Below are 23647 nucleotides of genomic sequence, written 5' to 3' on the forward strand. Positions count from 1 at the left end.
TAATTGTCATGATGGGTTTTGCAGGTGTACACGTCAAAGTTATTAGATTCTATAGTTTCTAAATTAATGTGTAGTTTGTTACATGTCTACTTTACCTCTATAAAGCTGCTTTTAAAAAAAGAAAAAGAAATGCATCCAGATTGGAAAGGAAAAAGCAGATCGGTCTGTATTCCCATACTACATGTTCATCTCTGTAGAAAATCTGATGGAATCTATTTTAAAAAAACCATTAGAATTAACAAGTGAGCAGGTGAGTTTAGCAAAATGGCAGGATACAAGGTCAGCATACAAAAACCAATTGTTATTATCAACAACCTCAGATATGTAGATGATACCACTCTAACAGCAGAAAGCAAAGAGAAACTAAAGAGCCTCTTGATGAGGATGGTAGAGGAGAGTGGAAAGCTAGCTTGAAACTCAACATTCAAAAAACTAAAGTCTTGGCATCTGGTCCCACCACCTCATGCAAATAGGAGGGGAAAAGTGGAAGCGGTGACAGACTTTATTTTCTTGTGTATAGATTGGCGATCTGTACACAGAAATGATGAACTTTGTTCCATGTACAAACATTAACTGCAATGGATCATAGACAAAGATATAAGAGCTGAAACTATAAAACATTTAGAAAAAAATAATACAACTTTTATGGCCTTGGACTAGGTAAAGATTTCTTAGATACAACACCAAAAGCAATATCCAGAAAAGAGAAATTCATAAATTGGATTTAATCAAAATGAGTAACTTCTGCTCTGTCAACAACACAGGAGAATAAAAAAACAAATCAGCCAGGAAAAGATTATTTCCAAGTCACATATCTGATAAAGGAGCCGCATCTAAAACCCAATTGTATGAAAACACACACATATTATTTTTATTGTTGTGATGGACGGGCAGGCCCGGTGTGCTCCAATTCATGGGGTCACAAAGAGTCGGACACGACCGAGCGACTGAACACGACTGAACTGAACTGAACTGTACAGTCCCCCAGTCATGTCCAACTCTTTGTGACCCATGGACTGCAGCACACCAGGCCTCCCTGTCCCTCACCATCTCCCAAGGTTTGCCCAAGGTCATGCCCATTGCATCGGTGGTGCCATCCAGCCATCTCATTCTCTGACACCCTCTTCCTTCTGCCCTCAATCTTTCCCAGCATTGGGGAGTTTTCCAATGAGTCAGCTTTTCACATCAGATGACCAAAATACTGGAGTTTCAACTTCAGCATCAGTCCTTCCAACTAGTATTCAGAGTTGATTTCCCTTAAGATTGACCGTTTTGATCTCCTTGCAGTCCAAGAGACTCTCAGGAGTCTTCTCCAGCACCACAGTTTAAAGGCATCAATTCTATACATAGGGTTAGCCAAAAAGTTCATTCAGGTTTTGCAATAAAATCTTACAGAAAAACCTTTGGCCAACCCAATACATATATGTATGATCTGAACACACGTGACTTCATTAAAGAAGATATAGAGATGTCAAAAAAAAGTTTATGAAAAATGTTCATCATTAGTCATTAGAGAAATGTACGTTAAAATCACAGTAAAAGAAATTTCCTGACGGCCCAGTGGTTGGGACGCTGCACTTTTACTGCCAAGGATGCTGAATCAATCCCTAGTCGGGGAACTAAGATCCCACCATCCATGTGGTGAGGCTGAAAAATAAATTAATTAAAATTAAAAAGAAATCATTTTCAAGTATAAAATAACACCACAGTAATATACTGTTATATATCTACTAGAATTTAAAAGGTCAATAATACCAAATGATGGTGAGGATATGAAGCAACCGAAACTCTCTGTGATAACCTAGACGAGTGAGAGATGGGAGAGAGGCTCAAGAGGGAGGGGACAGGCGTGTACCTATGGTTGATTCACGTTGATGTGTGGCAGAAACCAACACAATATTGTAAAGCAATTATCCTTCAATTAAAAATAAATAAATTAAAAAAAATTTTTTAAGAAATTCTCATATGCTTGTGTGGGGGGGTTGTAGTATTACCCAACTGCTCTGAAAAAGTTAGGCACTTCCTACCAGCTGACCCAGCCTTTCCAGCAGAAATGAAAGTGTGTGCGCACAAAGACGGGTGCAGCAGCTTTATTTGTCACAGCGAAGAATTCAAATGTCCATCAACAGATGGAAGGATATGCAAATCGATGTGTGCCTGCACCACAGCAGAAAGAACGAACTGGATACACAGATCTTCGTGGAGGATTTGCAAAATAATGAGAGGCCAGATGAGGAGGAATCATTACTGTACAGTTGCCTGTATATGAAATTCTGGAAGATGCACAGTAGTCTATAGGGACAGAAAGGGGGCTTTGGCTTGTGTGGCAGGGGTGGGCAAGGTGGAACGGGGCACAGAAGGGCAAGAGGAAACTGTAATGGTGACAGGTTCATCTGTTACCCCAATTGTGGTGATAGCTTCACGGAGGTACACAGATGTTACACGTTTATCCAACAGCACACTCTGAATACGTGTAGCTTATTGTTGCTGGGTTTTAGTCGCTAAGTCATGTCCGACTCTTTGGGACCCCGTGGACTGTAGCCCACCAGGCTCTTCTGTCCACAGAATTCTCCAGGCAAGAAAACTGGAGTGGGGTGCCATTTCCTTCTCCAGGGGATCTCCCAGACCCAGGGATGGAACCCTCAATTATATGTCAATTATTCCTGAAGCTGTTTTAAAAATAAAAACAATGAAGCCACAGCGAGGTCCCGCTTCTCACCATCAGATGGAGAAAAGACCAGCGATGATGGACGCTCCGAGGGAGGGACTGAGTGGCCTGTGTGGACCGCACCTGCTCACGCCTTGGTGTGGCGCTTTCTCAAGGCAGGGTAGGAGCCGGGAGAAGGGCGAGCAGGCATATCACCCCTAAGAGGGTGAAAACTGACCCTTGGGGTGCAAAAAACCTTGGACATCAATGATGTGTGGCCTTCCAAAGCTTAACCTGACTCAATAGTGAAGTCGCTCAGTCGTGTCCAACTCTTTGCGACCCCATGGACCGTAACCTACCAGGCTCTTCTGTCCATGGGATTTTCCAGGCAAGAGTACTGGAGTGGGGTGCCATTTCCTCAATAAGATCTTCTAAAATATTTTCCATTACAGTGCCGTAGTTGTGTGTGTGGAGGTGGGGGGCGAGCGAGAAACACCGCTGTAGAGAGTAGAGAGGGTAGAACCCACAACGAAGGCAGATGAGACAGTACCTGCCCAGAGGCAGATTCAGCAAGTGACCTTGCAGATTCAGTTCGGACTAGCTACAGGGCAGAGGAAGCTGCACACGAGTAGAATGACTGGTAGGCTTGGTATGTGAGGGCAAAGGACCGGTAGCAACCCAAGGGTTCCTCTGGGGCGGGGCTGTGCTGATTAAATTGGCTTTGGTGTGTCCAACAAAGCATACTATACAACCGTCAAAAAAAATGCGGTTGGAATTTATAAGTCGTGCTTCAAGCAAAGTACAGAACAGTGCAAGTAATATTCTACCCATTGTGCAAGAAAAGAGGGTGGAAAGGACATGTAATCATATTAACTTACATTTACATTAAAAAAAAAACCTAAAAGGCAGCAGCAAGGAGATCCAACCAGTCCATCCTAAAGGGGATCAGTCCTGGGTGTTCACTGGAAGGACTGATGCTGAAGCTCAAACTCCAATACTTTGGCACCTGATGTGAAGAGCCGACTCATTTGAAAAGACCCTGATGCTGGGAAAGATTGAAGGCGGGAGGAGAAGGGGACGACAGAGGGTGAGATGGCTGGATGGCCTAACCAACTCAATGGACATGGGTTTGGGTGGACTCTGGGAGTTGGTGATGGACAGGGAGGCCTGGCATGCTGTGGTTCATGGGGTCACAAAAAGTCGGACACGACTGAGCGACTGAACTGAACTGGCTGAACTGAAAAGGCAGCGCAAGAAATAAATGCAAAATGTGCATAAAGAGCAGGGGAGCAGTATTCGCGGTGGCCAGGTGGACGTGACGTGTAGTTTATCTCCTGAAGAATCATTGTTATTTTTTAACCAGGTAATGTACAATGTGTTAGTCGCTCAGCCGTGTCTGACTCTCTGTGACCCCATGGATTGCAGCTCGCCAGGCTTCTCTGTCCATGAGATTCTCCAGGCAAGAATGCTGGAGTGGGTTGCCATCTCCTTCTCCAAATATACAATAATGACATTAAATAAGCATGTAAATAAACCAGAATAACATGTCACTTTTTAAATCCTGGAGAGGAGAAAAGCCCAAGTTTGACAAAAGATTTTCTTAATAGCCTTAAATGGAGGCAAATAAATATGACCCAATGAAGTGCTATGCATGGTTAAAAAGAACCACAGACAAAGTCAAAAGAAACCAAAATGGAGAAAAAAATGTTTACAACTCATGTCATAGAAAAATCCTAATTCCCTTAATAATACCTCCTATGACTTAACAAATATAAGCAATTGTTGAATTTTTCTCAGGGGCAAAGTGTGTGAAATGACAATGCATGTTGAAAGGCATTCAGCCTCATGATAGGAAGGGTGGGCAGATAAAGATTGTTTGAGACTCCAGTTCTCACCCACCGGGTGAGCAATGGGGTGTTGGCTGTGCCCTGGTAATAAGGTGTGTGCAGGACCAGGTGAGCAGGAACAAAGGCCGTGGCCAGAGCAGGGGTGCGGCAGAATGTGACGTGTGTACATCGCTTATATTCTTCTTTTGACTTGTCTGCCTCTGGCGCCCCTCCCTTTTCATCTGAGCATCTCTTTAGAGAAAATCTTGGAAAAGAAAATCCTCTATTCCTGAGCCCTCCAACCCTTCTCCAGAGTCTTTTTAACCCTCACTAGCCAGCCTTTCACCCTGCACCTCACTGAAGCTTCCCTACGCAAAGCCTCCAAGAGTCTCAGCTCCCTAATCCCATGTCTTCGTCCTTGTCTGAGTTAACGCATCAGCTGCAGTTGAACTCTTTGGGCTATTTCCCTTCGCTCTTCCTCGCCATGTAGCATGAGAACTGGAGGCTCCAGGCGTGGTCCTGGGCTCCCTCCTGCACCCGCACTCACCACCCAGGGGCTCCTAGAGCATTAAATATCATACCTATGCTGATGACCCTGCATATCTGCAGCCTTCACCGCTCTGTGGACCTGCGGACCAGGAAACTGGAATGGCCATCCCCACTGAGGGCACATCAACCTTATCATGGCCAAACAGGACGTACAGGTCCCCATCACCACACCTCCAAGGGGCACGCTTCCTGTCTGAGGATAGGGCATCACCATGCACATAAAGGTCCAAGGCTGAGACTTCCCTGGTGGTCTAGGGGTTACGAATCCGCCTTCCAGTGCGGGGGACGGGGGTTTAGTCCATGGCTGGAGAACTAAGGTCCCAGAGGTCATTATTGCTGTTTAGTCGCTAAGTAGTATCTGTCTCTTTCTTGAGCGCATGGACTGTAGCCCGCCAGGCTCCTCTGTCCATGGGATTTCCCAGGCAAGAATACTGGAGTGGATTGCCATTTCCTTCTCCAAGGGGTCTTCCCGATCTAGGGATTGCACCCACATCTCCTGTATTGGCAGGAAGATTCTTTACCACTGAGCCCCACATGCCACAGGGCAATTAAACCCACGAGTCACAACTGGAGAGAAGCCCGTGCACCCCAACGAAAGATCCCTCGTACCACGAGGAAGACCCTGTGTGTCACAACTAAGACTCGACACAGCCAAAAATAAATAAACGTTAAGAAAAGTCTGAGGCTGGGAATTCCCCAACGATCCAGCGGCTAAGACTCGGAGCTTTCACTGCTGGCCCCAAGTCCGAGCCCTGGTTGGTGGCCATAAAACAAAACAAAACAAAAAAACCCGAGGCATCTTTAACTCTTCCTTTTCCTGAATTCAGTTCACTGTCTCACCGTGTCAGTTCCAACTTCAAGATGTATCCCTGGTCATGTGGGAAAAGGTATGGCAGTTCTTCAAAACAATCAAACATATAATTCTTTATCATCCAGCAAGCCTGCTCATGGGCATATACCCCAAAAGAGGTAAAAGCAGAGACTCAGACAGATATTTGGACATTGGTGTTCACAGCAGAATTATTCACAAGAGCAGAAACGAAGACGCACCCCAACATCCATTGATGGCTGATGGATAAAGAAACCGTGGAGCATCAGTACTGTGGAATTCGAGCCAGCCTTACAAAGGCTTGGCATGAGATGCAACAGGATCTTCTCTGGTGGCTTAGACGGTAAAGAATCTGCCCGCAATGCAGGGGACCCAGGTTCGATCCCTGGGTTGGGAAGATGCCCTGGAGAAAGAAATGGCAGCCCACTCCAGTATTCTTGCTTGGAAAATCCCATGGACAGAGGAGACTGATGGGCTACAGTCCATGGGGTGGCAAAGAGTCGGACACGACTGAGCGACTAACACTATCCCTTTCATGAGATACAACGTGGATGGACTTCAGGGACATCATGCCAAGTGGAGCAAGCCAGTCACCAGGGGCAAATCCTGTAGTTTCCCACTTCTTTGAGGTCCCTAGAGGAATCACATCCTTAGAGGCAGAAAGTAGGTGGTAGGGGTCAGGGGCCAGGGCTGGGATGGAGCATAGAGTTTCCACTTGGGAAGATGAGACGTTCTGGAGACGGTGGTGGTGATGGTCGCAGGAATGTACACTTAAACGTGGTTTAGATGGTAAGTTTCTTGTTATGTATATATTACCACAATAATTCTTAAAAAAAAAAAAAGTGCGCCGACAAATGGGGTGGGCTTGGAGGCTCATTTCCTGCCGCTGATGGGGCTCAGTGGCCCAGGCGAGCTGACGGGAGGGTGGGCTGAAGGTGGGTCCCGTCCAGCAAAGCCACATCCTGACCTCGAGGTTCCCCTGTTGGCATCTCCCCCGGCCCCATGTAGGATGGCTGGGGGCGTCGGGACACGTGTTCTGACTCTCTTCTCGTCCCTTCTCTCAATGGTGTTTGGCACACAGATCTGGATGGAATCTTCTCGGCCCACACCTTGTACAGCTCAGCTGCCCAGTGGCTCGGAGCTGGAAGCTGGTCTGAAGTTCCTGGCACTTTCCAGCTGACTTCCTGAGCCCTCTGACTCCTCACCCACCTCTGAAACAGAGCAGGCTGCACAGGTGAACCTCAAAAGACTGTTCTGAGGCAAAGTGCAAGAAGCTCTCCTGTGCTCCCACAAAGGCATAGGGCTACCAGCTCAGGACGGGGAAGTGAGCCCAGAAGGTGGGGTGCAGTGAGGTGAGCTGGACCAGAGAGAGGAGGAGAGGCCGGATGATGGAAGAGACCATGGAAGACTCCTGGCGTTGGAGGATCCAGGGAGCCTGGAAGCTGGGCCACCAGGCCCCAGGGTTGGACTGGATATGGCACTTTGGCATGACAACAAGCAAGCTGCCATGGTGTTTGTCCTGAGTCGCACGTCCAGGGAGGGAGAGGGTGTGGGGATGGAGTAGGGAAGAGGTCTTGAAGGCTGCACTTCCCCGACAGGTTCTTGAAATCTGTGCCCTGACACCGCCAAACCACACCCAGAGGTGTCCCCGGGGCTGCTGCCGACAGGTCAAGTGAGATGAACAGAGAACGCTTTATCAACCACTAACCAAGGAAGCCAGAGATTTTTAATTTCAAATATTCAAAGCAAGATCAAACCAGTCAATCCTAAAGGAAAGCAATCCTGAATATTCATTGGAAGGACTGATGCTTCCAGTACTTTGGAGCCGACTCGTTGGAAAAGACGATGCTAAGGCAAGATTGAGGGCAGGAGGAGAAGGGGACGACAGAGGATGACATGGCTGGATGGCATCACTGACTCGATGGACGTAAGTTTGAGCAAGCTCCAGGAGGTGGTGAGGGACAGGGAGGTCTGGCAGGCTGCCGTCTATGGGATCAAAAAGTCAGACTTGACTTGCTGACTGAACAACGACAGCAATTCACAGGGCCTCAGGTGTCCCCTAGGCCACCCTGAACTTCCTCCTTGGAAACAGTGCTCCTCCTTTCTTAGTGCTCAGGCGAGGGGAGGAAATAGAGGGCTTTGCAGAGGACAGTGTGAGCATCACCGTCCCCCAAGAATTCATTACAGGAACTCCAGCCAGGGAGGAACTTTCCATAGAAGGAACAGCCTTGCCCAAAGTCATGTAGAACTCCTGGCAATGTCAGGGCTCAGATCCAGGCCAGGGTGACCATCTGCCTGGCTTGCATGAGGCCAGTGGAGTCCCTGTTCAGACTAAACGTCTGAACAAGGAGTGAAAGAAAGTAAAAGTGTCAGTCACTCTGTTGTGTCCGACTCTTTGGGACCCCGTGGACTCTAGCCCGCCAGGCTCCTCTGTCTGTGGGATTCTCCAGGCAAGAATACTGGAGTGGGTTGCCGTTTCCTTCTCCAGGGGATCTTCCTGACCCAGGGATCGAACCCGGGCCTCCCGAATTGAGGGCAGACTCTTTATTGTCTGAGCCCCCAGGGAATCCAAGGGAGCGTGAATGATGCTCCCAATCTCATAGGTAAGAAGGAAATTCAGAGGACACCCTGACTCTCTTCTGATAACAGCCTCCTGGTAAACGTCTCCAGGATGGATTTCATTTCTAGAAGCGTTTTTAGTTGCAGGTTAATCAACACAGAAGGATCCTCTTCTAAGTCAGAAGAAACATCTCTGGGATGTATCCCTAAAAAACTGGACATTTTAAAAATAGATGGGCAGAAAAGGAAAAAAAAACTTGAAGTCTACTGTGATTGCCTGGCATTTAGATAAGTTGGGGCTATGGAGGAAAATGACCTGAATATGGGTCTCTAAATTACAGTACTATCTTGCAATTGGATCTTTACTGTTGCAAGATGGGAAGATGAACTGAGGTTCTATATGTCCAAGACTTCATGGTCCTTTACCAAAACCCCACTGTGTGTGTCTCCTGTAGTGAAAAGCCTGGGGAGTCGGAAAGCACTCCCAACATGTTAGGTGAACTCCTTCTAACCCTCTCCAATCTTTCCCCTGCTTCTCCGGAGCCACCTGCTTCCCCAGATCCCTCTGACCAACCCCTCACCCCACCTATGTTCCTTTATAGTCTCCATTACCCCTGGAGGGAGAGACTAGTCCCTCGGGGTGATTCATAATGGGACTTCCTATAAGCCAGAGTCGGGAATAGGATGTCCTCTTCAGGAAGTTGGTGAAGGACAGGGAGGCCTGGCGTGTCGCAGTCCATGGGGTCACAAAGAGCCGGACACGACTGAGCGACTGAGCTGAACTAACTTAGGGAAGTGGCAAAGGGCAAAAGGACATCCAATCAGAGGACATGTACCCTTCTCTTTGACTTAACCCCATGTAAACAGCGACTGAGCCCGTTTTCAGAAGACCTAGTAAGTTTGTTGAAAGGTTTCAGGCCCTAACTCTGGCCTGTAACTTGGAAGGGTGTCCAAATAGTCTTATCTACTTGCTGTACCCTTGAGGAAAAACAGAGAGCCTGGGCGGCAGCCCAGGGATACCAGGAGCCAGCATGGGAGTTCCCACCCATGACAAAGGACATGCGGAGAGGCCTGATATGCAAAGGCGAGTCAGGACTCGAGGGCCCCCCGGATCTGCCTGAGCGTCTACCCCAAAACCAGAATCTGTCTGTTTTACTATTTTACGACTTTCTTTTTTTTTTTTTAACTATTTTACGACTTTCACCAACTCCTCTGACATTAACGGGGGGTTATCCCCAATCACCTTTTCTTTGAAGAAAATCAACTTAAAGCTCTAGTTAATTAGCCTCCTGGGCATATTAAGAGTATTTCAATCCAAACCCCTCAGATGGCTCTCTAACTTGCCTGACAGGTTTACCCGGATGGAATGACGGGAAGCTTAAGATATTCAAATAGTATAGAGAAATTGTTAGAATGGAACTAGCAGAGTATTTCATTGTTGAGCCAATGCTTGCCACATCCCCTATATTGTGTATATTAATTAATATAGTTGGTATATAGAAGAAGTAAGTAGTGGCCTTGGTGCTAACAACCTTAGACCCTTAAGGTAACAAATTCTTTCCTTGCTGTGAGCTCACTGCACCTTTGTCCTATAGGAATGCAACTTTATCTAACACTTTCAAAGGATGGCGCCAAACTAAAGTAATTACTCTTAGAAAAAACAAGTTTTCTGGTTAACTAACCTTTATCGGGACAAAGACTCCTAAAATGTTAATAGGCCTTCTGGCCAGAAGATGATGTAAATCACCTAAAGCATTTGTATACGATAAGTTTGCAGAAAAGAAAGCCTGGTCTCGATAAGGATCAAAGACTGCTGACTTTGCACGATTTCACACCCCCTGTTATCCTCTATGCACAACTTAAGGTATATAAGCTCCCTTTGAAAATAAAGCTACTGGGCCTTGCTCACCGAAGCTTGGTCTCCCCACGTTGTTCTTTCTTGCTTCCTTTTCTCTCCTTTTCTCCTCTGTTCTTCCTTCAGGATGGCTGATTCGGAGCGTGGGGGCTCTCTGAGCCATAAAGAAGAATGAAGTACTGATACATGCCACCTCGTGGATGGACCCCAAAAAACAATGTGATCAGTTAAAGAAAGGAGACACAAGGGCCCAGATCAATCACGTAATTCCACTTATAAGAAGTACTCAGAAGAGGGGAGTCTGTAGAGATGAACCCAGACTGGTGGTTGGTGGGCGAGGACTAGGAGGGAACGGGGAGTGACTGTTTGCTGGGTCCTGGATCTTTTTAGGGCACGATGAAAATGTTCTGGACAAAATTCAGACGATGGCTCCATAGGATTGTGAATCGACTAGGCGCCACTGAATTGCATACTTTAAAATTTTTAATGTTGTATGTGAGCTTCCTCTTAACATTTTTTAAAAAATCGACTGTGTTGTATTTTCTACCACAGGCTCGTGATGAATAAATAAGGATATTTGCTTTCCCAGAAACCACGTCTCCCAGTTCCTGGGACTGGGTTTTTCTTACCAGGAGAAGTTTGGGCTTTGATGGGTCTGGCGGGGGATGTGGGGAGAGGCAGAGGGAGGGTCTCCAGTGCTCGCCAAGCCTGGGATGGCTGGACATCTGCTGCGGGCATGTGCAAGAGTACCCGTGGGGCTGGACACTGAGATCGAGGCCTGGGGAACAGAGCGTGGGACCCCAGAGGCCCAGCCTGAGGTCAGGGCCGAGGACAACCATGTGGCTGAAGGAGCAGTGGTCACCACGCGGCCAGGAGAGATAGGAACGGGGCACGCTCATGGGGCAATGACTCAAATTGGGTCGAAGTTCCAAATGCTAACACACAGGTTAGGGCAGTTAGGGCAGAGCCTAACTCAATGGAAATTAAGGAAAAATAAAGCTGATGTTGCTCAAGCCCGGCTGGCAAGGAGCCCATCCAGACAGGCTACAACCTCCCTACAGCTCTGGCTCTTTCCTCAAACTTTCTTCCGCCCTTGCCTTACCAAAGGGGGCATCCTGCGGGTCTTCTCTGCCTCTGTGCCCGGCCTGCCAGGCCCCTGCCCCTGGGCTCTGTGGCCGTGCTCCCCGGGGTTGGCCCCAGCCTTGTCCCAAGCTGGTCTGGTCAATCCAATCTCCCCTGGCCAGGGCTCCTGGCACCTTATTTCCAGAGTCTCGATACCCAGGACCATTTCCTTCTCAGCCGAATAAACAGCATTCGCTCCTTTCTCTCTACACCCCTCAGCCACCCAGCACCTACGTGGCCAGGTCACCTTAGAGGAAAAGGCTTTGAACACAGGCCCACAGATCCGGCGTGCCGCCCACGTGCCCCACTCACCCACCTTGGCTCCCCTGCTGCCTGAAGCCCACCAGAGAAAACTCCCTGTGGCCCCCCAGAAACCCTTCATCTCTCCCCTACCTCCACACCTGCCCCGGCACCCCTCCCCTCTGACTGGCCTCCAGGCCACCCTTAGGAACAGCTCCCCCGGGGTTCTCCCTGACTCCCCAGGCCTGCGGGCATCGGGCACTGCCCCATGGAAGGCCTGCCCACACCACTGAAGCGCTTCGTGTCCCCTGCAGAATGCAAGCCTGAGGGCAGGCTGGCACACATTCTGTCGCCGTGTCCACAAGATGTCGCATAAAGGTTCACGTAGTAGCCGACTGGGGTTGCAGCTGGCTGCGCGGCAGGTGCTGTTGGAGGTAGGAGGTTCGGAGGCCTGGTGGAGAAAGGAGGGTAAGGACCCCCACCCCTCTCTCTCCCCAGCACCGCAGCCTCCACCCGGCGTCGTGGCCTCGACCCGTTCCCCCCACCATAAGCTAGGTCCCCCCAGATGTCTGCCTCCTCCGTCCCTGCCTCCAGGAGCGCTGTGGGCACGTGGAATCACCCGCTTGGACCGCGGGGCCTCAGCACAGGCGTCCGCCCTCCGAGGAGCCTCAGGGCCTGCTCACAGGCCTGTCCCTGTCCCTGCCTCCCTCCCCAGCTGCCTTCATCTGTGCCGCTCTCTTTGTGCCCAGCGGACGATCCCTTCTCCTGGTGCACCCCAGGCTCACCATGACTCCCTGTCTTGTCTCCTCCACAAGCTCTGCAGGGACCCTCCACTCCAGCCAGTGACCCCCACCCTCTGCTCCGCTGCCCCCCGCTCTTGCCGCCCACGTCCCGCCCGAGCCTCACTCCCTCCCCTCCCTTGGTTGGACACAAGCTCTCCGCCGTGCGCCCCTGCACCTAGTGATCTGCTCGATGTTTTTTAAATAAGGGAAATGCCTGAAACAGGTTCACAGTGTTAAGAAGCAATAATAGTCAGATTCTGCTCCAAAGTTCTCCACCCCCAAGCCCCCCACCCCCCAGAGGCCATTTCCATGTTGTTCCTGATTTTTCTGGAATTTGCATCCATATTTTAATAACTTGCATCTACGTATTTCTTTATGAATCTATTTTGGGGTGTTTTTTAATTTTCTCTTCCAGTTTAATGGAGATATAATCGACACACAGCACTGTGTAACTCCAAGGTGTGCAGCATAATGACCTGATCATTACAGTAAGTTTCATGAACGTCCATCATCTTATATAAATACAATATTAAAGAAGTAGAAAAAATTGTTCCTTGTGATGAGAACGATTAGGGTTTACTCGTAACAATTTTCATATATAACGTACAGCCGTGTTAATTGTATTTATTATGTTGTGCATCAGATCTCCAGTATTTATCTTAGAACTGGAACTCTGTACCTTTTCAATGCCTTCCTCCAATTCCCCGCTGCCCTTCATCCTCTTCCTTCGGCAAACCCAAGTCTGATCTCTCTTTCTATTAGCCTCTTTGTTTTTGACATATAACTGATGTCCAGCGCAGTTAGTTCCTATTACACAACATAGTGATTTGGAATCTCTATGCATTTCAAAGTGATCGCCATAAGTCTAGTTAGTTACAGCATCAGTTCAGTGCAGTCGCTCAGTCGTGTCCAACTCTTTGTGACCCCATGGACTGCAGCACGCCAGGCCTCCCTGTCCATCACCAACTCCAGAGGTTTACTCAAACTCATGTGCATCAAGTCTGTGATGCCATCCAACCATCAATCCTCTGCCTTCAATCTTTCCCAGCATCAGGGTCTTTTCTGGTGAGTCAGTTCTTCGCATCAGGGGTCCAAAGTATTGGAGTTTCAGTTTCAGCATCAGTCCTTCCAACGAATATTCAGGACTGATTTCCTTTAGGATAGACTTCCATCAGGAGGGTCTTTAGTTCCTCTTCTCTTTCTGCCATAAGGGTGATGTCATCTGCATATCTGAGGTTATTGATATTTCTCCCAGCAATCTTAATCCCAGCTTGTGCTTCATCGAGCCCAGCATTTCTCATGATGTACTCTGCATAGAAGTTAAATAAGCAGGGTGACAATATGCAGCCTTGCTGAACTCCTTTCCCAGTTTGGAAGCAGTCTGTTGTTCCATGTCCAGTTCTAATTGTGGCTTCTTGACGTGCATACAGATTTCTCAGAAGGCAGGTCAGGTGGTCTGATATTCCCATCTCTTTCAGAATTTTCCACAGTTTGTTGTGATCCACACAGTTAAAGACTTTAGTATAGTCAATGAAGCAGAAGTATATGTTTTTCTGAAATTCTCTTGCTTTTTCTATGATCCATGTTGTCAATTTGATCTCTGGTTCCTCTGCCTTTTCTAAATCCAGCTTGAACATCTGTGACTTGTCAGTTTATGTACTGCTGAAGCCTGGCTTGGAGAATTTTGAGCATTACTTTGCTAGCGTGTGAGATGAGTGCAATTGTGTGGTAGTTTGAGTATTCTTTGGCATTGCCTTTCTTTGGGATTGGAATGAAAACTGACCTTTTCCAGTCCTGTGGCCACTGCTGTTTTTCAAATTTGCTGGCATATTGAGTGCAGCACTTTCACAGCATCATCTTTCAGGATTTGAAATAGCTCCACTGGAATTCCATCACCTCCACTAGCTTTGTTCGTAGTGATGCTTCCTAAGGCCCACTCGACTTCTCACTCCAGGATGTGTGGCTCTAGGTGAGTGATCACACACACCATCGTGGTTATCTGGATCTTTTTTTTGTATTGTTCTTCTGTGTATTCTTGCCACCTTTTCTTACTATCTCCTGCTTCTGTTGGGTCCATACCGTTTCTGTCCTTAATTATGCCCATCTATGCATGAAATGTTCCCTTGGTATCTTTAATTTCCTTGAAGAGATCTTTAGTCTTTCCCATTCTATTTTTTTTTCTCTATTATCTTTGCACTGATCACTGAGGAACGCTTTCTTATCTTTCCTTGCTCTTCTTTGGAACTCTGCATTCAGATGGTTATATCTTTCCTTTTCTCCTTTGCCTTTGCTTCTCTTCTTTTCTCAGCTATTTGTAAGGCCTCATCAGACAAGCATTTTGCCTTTTTGCATTTCTTTTTCTTGGGGATGGTCTTGATCACTGCCTCCTGTATAGTGTCACAAACCTCCGGCCATAGTTCTTCAGGCACTATCAGATCTAATCCCTTGAATCTATTTGTCACTTCCACTGTACAATCATAAGGGATTTGATTTAGATCATACCTGAATGGTCTGGTGGTTTTCCCTACTTCAATTTAAGCCTGAATTTGTCAATAAGGGGTTCATGATTTGAGCCACAGTCAGCTCTCGGTCTTGTTTTTGCTGACTGTACAGAGCTTCTCCATCTTTGGCTGTAAAGAATATAATCAATCTGATTTCAATATTGACCATCTGGTGATGTCCATGTGTAGAGTCTTCTCTTGTGTTGTTGGAAGAGGGTGTTTGCTATGACCAGTGCGTTCCTTGGCAAAACTCTGTTAGCCTTTGCCCTGCTTCATTTTGTACTCCAAGGTCAAATTTGCCTGTTACTCCAGGTATCTCTTGACTTCCTACTTTTGCATTCCAGTCCCCCATAATGAAAAGGACATTTTTGGGGGGTGTTAGTTCTAGAAGGTCTTGTAGGTCTTCATAGAACTGTTCGACTTCAGCTTCTTCAGCATTACTGGTCAGGGCACAGACTTGGATTACTGTGATATTGAATGGTTTGCCTTGGAAATGAACAGAGATCATTCTGTCGTTTTTGAGATTGCATCCAAGTACTGCATTTCGGACTCTTTTGTAGACTATGATGGCTACTCCATTTCTTGTAAGGGATTCTTGCCCACAGTAGTAGATATAATTATCATTTGAGTTAAATTCACCCATTCCAGTCCATTTTAGTTTGCTGATTCCTAGAATGTCGATATTCACTCTTGCCATCTCTTGTTTGACCACTTCCAATTTATCTTGATTCATGGACCTAACATTCCAGGTTCCTATGCAATATTGCTCTTTACAGCATCAGACTTTACTTCCATCACAGTCACATCCACAGCTGGGTGTTGTTTTTGCTTTGGCTCTGTCTCTTCATTCTATCTGGAGTTATTTCTCCACTGATCTCCAGGAGCATATTGGGCACCTCCCGATGTGACGAGTTTATCTTTCAGTGTCCTGTCTTTTCGCCTTTTCATACTGTTCATGGGGTTCTCAAGGCAAGAATAGTGGAGTGGTTTGCCATTTCCTTCTCCAGTGGACCATATTTTGTCAGAATTCTCCACCGTGACCCGTCTGTCTTGGGTGGCCCTACACGGCATGGCCCAGTTTCAATGAAATCACAAGGCTGTGGTTCATGTGATCAGTTTGGTTAGTTTTCTGTGATTGTGGTTTTCAGTCTGTCTGCCCTCTGATGGAGAAGGATAAGAAGCTTATGGAAGCTTCCTGATGGGAGAGACTGACTGAGGGGGAAACTGGGTCTTGTTCTAATGGGCCGGGCCATGCTCAGTAAATCTTTTATCTGGTTTTCTGTTGACAGAATGTGGTCCACTGGAGAAGGGACTGGCAAACCACTTCACTATTCTTGCCTTGAGAACCCCATGAACAGTATGAAAAGGCAAAATGATAGGATACTGAAAGAGAAACTCCCCAGGTCAGTAGGTGCTGAATATGCTACTGGAGATCAGTGGAGAAATAACTCCAGAAAGAATGAAGGGATGGAGCCAAAGCAAAAAGAATACCCAGCTGTGGATGTGACTGGTGATAGAAGCAAGGTCCGATGCTGTAAAGAGCAATATTGCATAGGAACCTGGAATGTCAGGTCCATGAATCAAGGCAAATTGGAAGTACTCAAACAAGAGATGGCAAGAGTGAATGTCGACATTCTAGGAATCAGAGAACTGAAATGGACTGGAATGGGTGAATTTAACTCAGATGACCATTATATCTACTACTGTGGGCAGGAATCCCTCAGAAGAAATGGAGTGGCCATCATGGTCAACAAAAGAGTCCGAAATGCAGTACTTGGATGCAATCTCAAAAATGACAGAATGATCTCTGTTCGTTTCCAAGGCAAACCATTCAATATCACAGTAATCCAAGTCTATGCCCCAACCAGTAACGCTGAAGAAGCTGAAGTTGAACGGTTCTATGAAGACCTACAAGACCTTTTAGAACTAACACCCAAAAAAGATGTCCTTTTCATTATAGGGGACTGGAATGCAAAAGTAGGAAGTCAAGAAACACCTGGGGTAACAGGCAAATTTGGCCTTGGAATACGGAATGAAGCAGGGCAAAGACTAATAGAGTTTTGCCAAGAAAATGCACTGGTCATAACAAACATCCTCTCCCAACAACACAAGAGAAGACTCTACACATGGACATCACCAGATGGTCAATATTGAAATCAGATTGGTTATATTCTTTGCAGCCAAAGATGGAGAAGCTCTATACAGTCAGCAAAAACAAGACCAGAAGCTGACTGTGGCTCAGACTATGAACTCCTTATTGCCAAATTCAGACTTAAATTGAAGAAAGTAGGGAAAACCACTAGACCATTCAGGTATGACCTAAATCAAATCCCTAATGATTATACAGTGGAAGTGAGAAATAGATTTAAGGGCCTAGATCTGATAGATAGAGTGCCTGATGAACTATGGAATGAGTTTCGTGACATTGTACAGGAGACAGGAATCAAGACCATCCCCATGGAAAAGAAATGCAAAAAAGCAAAATGGCTGTCTGGCGAGGCCTTACAAATAGCTGTGAAAAGAAGAGAAGCAAAAAGCAAAGGAGAAAAGGAAAGATATAAACATCTGAATGCAGAGTTCCAAAGAATAGCAAGAAGAGATAAGAAAGCCTTTTTCATCGATCAGTGCAAAGAAACAGAGAAAAACAACAGAATGGGAAAGACTAGGGATCTCTTCAAGAAAATCAGAGATACCAAAGGAACATTTCATGCAAAGATGGGCTCGATAAAGGACAGAAATGGTATGGACCTAACAGAAGCAGAAGATATTAAGAAGAGATGGCAAGAATACACAGAAGAACCGTACAAAAAAGATCTTCACGACCCAGATAATCACCATGGTGTGATCACTGACCTAGAGCCAGACATCCTGGAATGTGAAGTCAAGTGGGCCTTAGAAAGCATCACTACGAACAAAGCTAGTGGAGGTGATGGAATTCCAGTGGAGCTACTTCAAATCCTGAAAGATGATGCTGTGAAAGTGCTGCACTCAATATGCCAGCAAATTTGGAAAATTCAGCAGTGGCCACAGGACTGGAAAAGGTCAGTTTTCATTCCAATCCCAAAGAAAGGCAATGCCAAAGAATGCTCAAACTACTGCACAATTGCACTTATCTCACACACTAGTAAAGTAATGCTCAAAATTCTCCAAGCCAGGCTTCAGCAATATGTGATCCGTGAACTTCCTGATGTTCAAGCTGGTTTTGGAAAAGGCAGAGGAACCAGAGATCAAATTGCCAACATCCGCTGGATCATGGAAAAAGCAAGAGAGTTCCAGAAAAGCATCTATTTCTGCTTTATTGACTATGCCAAAGCCTTTGACTGTGCGGATCACAATAAACTGTGGAAAATTCTGAAAGAGATGGGAATACCAGACCACCTGACCTGCCTCTTGAGAAATGTGTATGCAGGTCAGGAAGCAACAGTTAGAACTGGACATGGAACAACAGACTGCTTCCAAATAGGAAAAGGAGTACGTCAAGGCTGTATATTGTCACCCTGCTTATTTAACTTCTATGCAGAGTACATCATGAGAAACGCTGGGCTGGAAGAAACACAAGCTGGAATCAAGATTGCCAGGAGAAATATCAATAACCTCAGATATGCAGATGACACCACCCTTATGGCAGAAAGTGAAGAGGAACTCACAAGCCTCTTGATGAAAGTGAAAGTGGAGAGTGAAAAAGTTGGCTTAAAGCTCAACATTCAGAAAACGAAGATCATGGCATCTGGTCCCATCACTTCATGGGAAATAGATGGGGAAACAGTGGAAACAGTGTCAGAGTTTATTTTTCTGGGCTCAAAAATCACTGCAGATGGTGACTGCAGCCATGAAATTAAAAGACGCTTACTCCTTGGAAGGAAAGTTATGACCAACCTAGATAGCATATTGAAAAGCAGAGACATTACTTTGCCAACAAAGGTCCGTCTAGTCAAGGCTATGGTTTTTCCTGTGGTCATGTATGGATGTGAGAGTCTGTGAAGAAGGCTGAGTGCTAAAGAATGGATGCTTTTGAAGTGTGCTGTTGGAGAAGACTCTTGAGAGTCCCTTGGACTGCAAGGAGATCCAACCAGTGCATTCGGAAGGAGATCAGCCCTGGGATTTCTTTGGAAGGAATGATGCTAAAGTTCAAACTCCAGTCCTTTGGCCACCTCATGTGAAGAGTTGACTCATTGGAAAAGACTCTGATGCTGGGAGGGATTGGGGGCAGGAGGAGAAGGGGACGACAGAGGATGAGATGGCTGGATGACATCACTGACTCGATGGACATGAGTCTCAGTGAACTTCGGGAGTTGGTGATGGGCAGGGTGGCCTGGCGTGCTGTGATTCATGGGGTCGAAAAGAGTCGGACACGATTGAGTGACTTATCTGATCTGATCTGTTGATGGAAGGGGCTGTGTTCCCTCCCTGTTGTTTGACCTGAGGCCAAACTATGGTGGAGGTGATGAAGATAATGGCGACCTCCTTCAGAAGGTCCATGATGCACTGCTACACTCAGTGCCCCCGACCCTGCAGCAGGCCACCGCCGACCCACGCCTCCACCAGAGACTCCAGGACACTCCCGGGCAAGTCTGGGGCAGTCTCTTGTGGGGTCACAGCTCCTTTCTCCTGGGTCCTGGTGTGCAGGCTTCTGTTTGTGCCCTCCCAGAGTCTGTTTCCCAGTCCTGGGTAAGTTCTGATGGCTCTGTGGTGAGGTTAATGGCGACCTCCTCCAAGAGGGCTTGTGCCATACCCAGGTCTGCTGCACCCAGAGCCCCTGCCCGTGTGGCAGGCCACTGCTGGCCTGTACCCCCACAGGAGACACTCAAACACAGTTCTGGCTCAGTCTCTGTGGGCTCCTGGTGCCCACAAGGTTTGTCTGAGCCCTCTGAGCATCTCTGGCAGGTATGGGGTTTGATTCTAAATGCGATTTCGCCCCTCCTCCTGTCTTGCTGGGGCTTCCCCTTTGCCCTTGCACGTGGGGTATCTTTTTTTGATGGGATCTAACATTGTCCTGTCAACGGTTGTTCAGCAGCGAGTTGTAATTTTGGAATTCTCGCAGAAGATGAGAGCACGTCCTGCTTCGCCATTTTGTAGTCCCATCAACACGCCACCGTCAAAAGGTATTCAGAGTTATTTACTACATTCCCCCATTTACACACACACACACACACACACACACACACACATATGCGTTTGTTCTTGCAGTTGTTGTTCAGTGACTAAGTCCTGTCCAATTCTTTGTGCCCCATGGACTGCAGCACACCAGGCTCCCCTGTCCTTCACTATCTCCCAGAGCTTGCGCAAACTCATGTCCATTGAGTCAGTGATGCCATCCAACCATCTCATCCTCTGTCGTCCCCTTCTCCTCCTGCCTTCAATCTTTCCCAGCATCAGGGTCTTTTCCAATCAGTCAGCTCTTTGCATCAGGTGGGCAAAGTATTGGAGCTTCAGCATCAGTCCTTCCAGTGAATATTCAGGGTTGCTTTCCTTTAGGATTGACTGATTTGATCTCCTCGCTGTCCAAGGGACTCTCAAGAGTCTCCTCCAGCACCACAGTTCAAAAGCATCAACCCGTCAGGGCTCAGCCTTCTTTGTGATCCAACTCGCATATCTGTATGTGACTACTGGAAAGAACATAGCTTTGTCTATATAGACTTTTGTTGGCAAAGTGACACCTCTGTCTTTTAATACCCTGTCTAGGTTTGTCACAGCTTTCCTTCCAAGGAGCAAGTGCCTTTTAATTTCATGGCTGCAGTCACTGTCTCAGCGATTCTGGAGCCAGGAGAAGGAAGTCTGTGACTGCTCCATGTTTTCTCCTTCTGTTTGCCATGAAATGATGGGGCTGGACGTCATGATCTTAGTTTTTTGAATGTTGAATTTTAAGCCAGCTTTTTCACTCTCCTCTTTAACTCTCATCAAGAAGCTCTTTAGTTCCTCTTTGCTTTTTGCCATTAGAGTGGTATCATCTGCATATCTGAGGTTGTTGATTTCTCCCGGCAATCTTGATTCCAGCTTGTGAGTGGTCTAGTCTGGCATTTTGCATGATGTACCCTGCATATAAGTTAAACAGGCAGGGTTCCAATATACAGCCTTGATGTAATCCTTTCCCAATTTTGAACCAGTTGTTGTTCCATATCCAGTTCTAATTGTTGCTTCTTGTTCTGCATACAGGTTTCTCAGGAGGCAGGTAAGGTGGTCTGGTATTCCCACCACTTTAAGAATTTTCCACAGTTTCTTGTGATCCACACAGTCAAAGGCTTTCATGTAGTCAGTGAAGCAGAAGTAAGTGTTTTCCTGGAAATCCCCTTGCTTTCTCTATGATCCAACAGATGTTGGCAATTTGATCTCTGGTTCCCCTGCCTTTTCTAAACCAGCTTGAACATCTGGAAGTTCTTGGTTCGCATACTGCTGAAGCCTAGCTTAAGGGATGTTGAACATGACCTTCCCAGCATTTTAACAACCCTTCGTTTTTACCACACCACCCTCGACATTTAGTTTTTGACATCTGTGTGTGTGTGTGTGTATCCCTTAACTACTTATTTTGGATATAGATGACCTTTTAACCTCCCTACTATGGTTGACATGTTTGCCTTTACCAAGGAGCTCTAGCTGTGGCCTTCTCTTTTCAACTTGGACAGGTTCTTTTAACACTTCTTGTAAAGCTGGTTTGATGGTGCTGACCTCTTTTAGTTTTTGTCTGTAAAACTTTCGATCTTTCCATGAATGTGAATAAAAGCCTTGCTGAGTCTTCTTGGTTGTAGGTTATTCCTTTTCATCACTTGAGGTAAATCATGCCACTCACTCTCTTCTGGCTTAGAGTTTCTGCTGAAAAGTTTGCTTAATGGGAGTTACCTTGTATGTTACTTTTCCCTGTTGATTACAGCATTCTCTCCTTATCTTTAATCTTTGCCCTTTTAATTACAGTGTGTCTTGGTGTGACCCTCTTTGGGTTGATTCCCTTTGAGATTGCCTTTGCTTCCTGGACGGGATGTCTGCCTCCATTCCCAGGTTAGGGGAATTTTCAGCTATTATGTCTTCAAATATGCTCTCAGCCTCTTTCTTCCTGCCTGCTTCTTCTGGGACTCCTATAATCATGACTTTTCCCCCCATGTCCCTTACAGTGTTTTTAGGAGGGTTTATTCTTTCATATGGAGAAGGCAATGGCACCCCACTCCAGTACTCTTGCCTGGAGAATCCCAGGGACGGGGGATCCTGGTGGGCTGCCGTCTCTGGGGTCGCAGAGTTGGACACGACTGAAGCGACTTAGCAGCAGCATTCTTTCATATGGGCTTCCCTGGTGGCTCAGATGGTAAAGAATCTGCCTGTGATGTGGGAGACCCGGGTTCTATCCCTGGGTCAGGAAGAACCTCTGGAGAAGGGAATGGCTACACACTCCAGTGTTCTTGCCTGGAGAATCCCATGGACAGAGGAGCCTGGTGGGCTAGAGCTGCTGGGGTCACAAAGAGTCAGACACGACTGAGCAACGAACACAACACAGCCAGCCATCCTTTCATATGCTAATTCTAATTTTACTTAATTTCTGTGATGAATTTTTTCCACTGAGTTTGTCTCACTTAGATTTTTAAACCCTTCTGTTGACTATTTCCTCCATAAGCTCATATTTTTCTGTTTTGTGCTTTAAGGAGATTGCTTAATTTTTTGAAAATTCATGGAGAAATATCAGACAGAAGTCCATCTGTTTTACAAATTTTTTTGGTGTGGCTTCTTCATTTTCCACAAGTTTCACCTTTTCCTTTCTTCCTTTTAATCCTGTAAGGCTATTACATAGATCCTCTGCTATTCCCCATTTTGAAACTCATCCACACGTAAGGTATTTCCTGGCATAGACAGTTGCACAAGTGTCCTTGTGGGAGGGAACAAGATCATAATTAAGGGCAATAAGGATTTCCGTGATGTGTCAGTTCCTTTAGCCTTTACTTCGCTGAGTCAGAGAGAAAAGGAAGCTTTAAGGCTGTTCCCAGTGCATCGACTCTCTAACCCCAGCCTCCAACACAGTCCTGCAAATAAACCTCATCATGTAGGTCTTCATTCAACGCCCGGCCCTCTGCTTCTCAGAAGCAGAGCTCCACGCAGGCTCTGGCTGCTGCATCGCCCATGCCGTCCTCATTGCCAGAGCAGGATTTTGGGTTTGCACCTTGGAGAAGGGGGCTCACCAGTGCTTCCAGAGCTTTGGAGCCAAGCACAGCCCCTGCTCCCTTCATTTGGCTCTCCTGACGCCCCTCTACTATTTCCCACGCCTTGTCCACTTCTGTATGGTCCAAGACATTAAATGCATCGTTAGTTAACTCTAGGAGGTGGTTTCTGTTTTTTTTTTTTTTCCTCTCCGAGTTGCTCTGTGGTACTTTCTGAAAGGAGACTAGAGGAATCTTCAAGTTGGACATGCCCTAATATCTTTTTTAATAAATCCCCTTTCTGCTTAAATTAATACAATTAATTGCACCTAAGAGTCCTGATTGACATAAACATTTGTGCCAAGAGTGGCGGCAGGTGACACTTGCTCAGGAGGCATCAGAGCTCCTAAGAACATCCTTGCTCTCTCTTTCCAGGCCCTGGGAAGAACTGTAGCCATGTGACTTGCTTTGGGCAGTGAAGTGTGACCAGAAGTGATACACCACACTTCCAGGGAAAAGCGTTCAGTTTCAATGATCACTCTGTTTTTTCAACTAATAAACTTTATTATTACTACTTTTTTGGCCATGGCAAGCAACATGTGGGATCTTAGTTCACTGACCAG

This window comes from Bos javanicus, chromosome 11 (genome assembly GCF_032452875.1).
Source record: "Bos javanicus breed banteng chromosome 11, ARS-OSU_banteng_1.0, whole genome shotgun sequence".
NCBI classification, from domain to species: domain Eukaryota; kingdom Metazoa; phylum Chordata; class Mammalia; order Artiodactyla; family Bovidae; genus Bos; species Bos javanicus.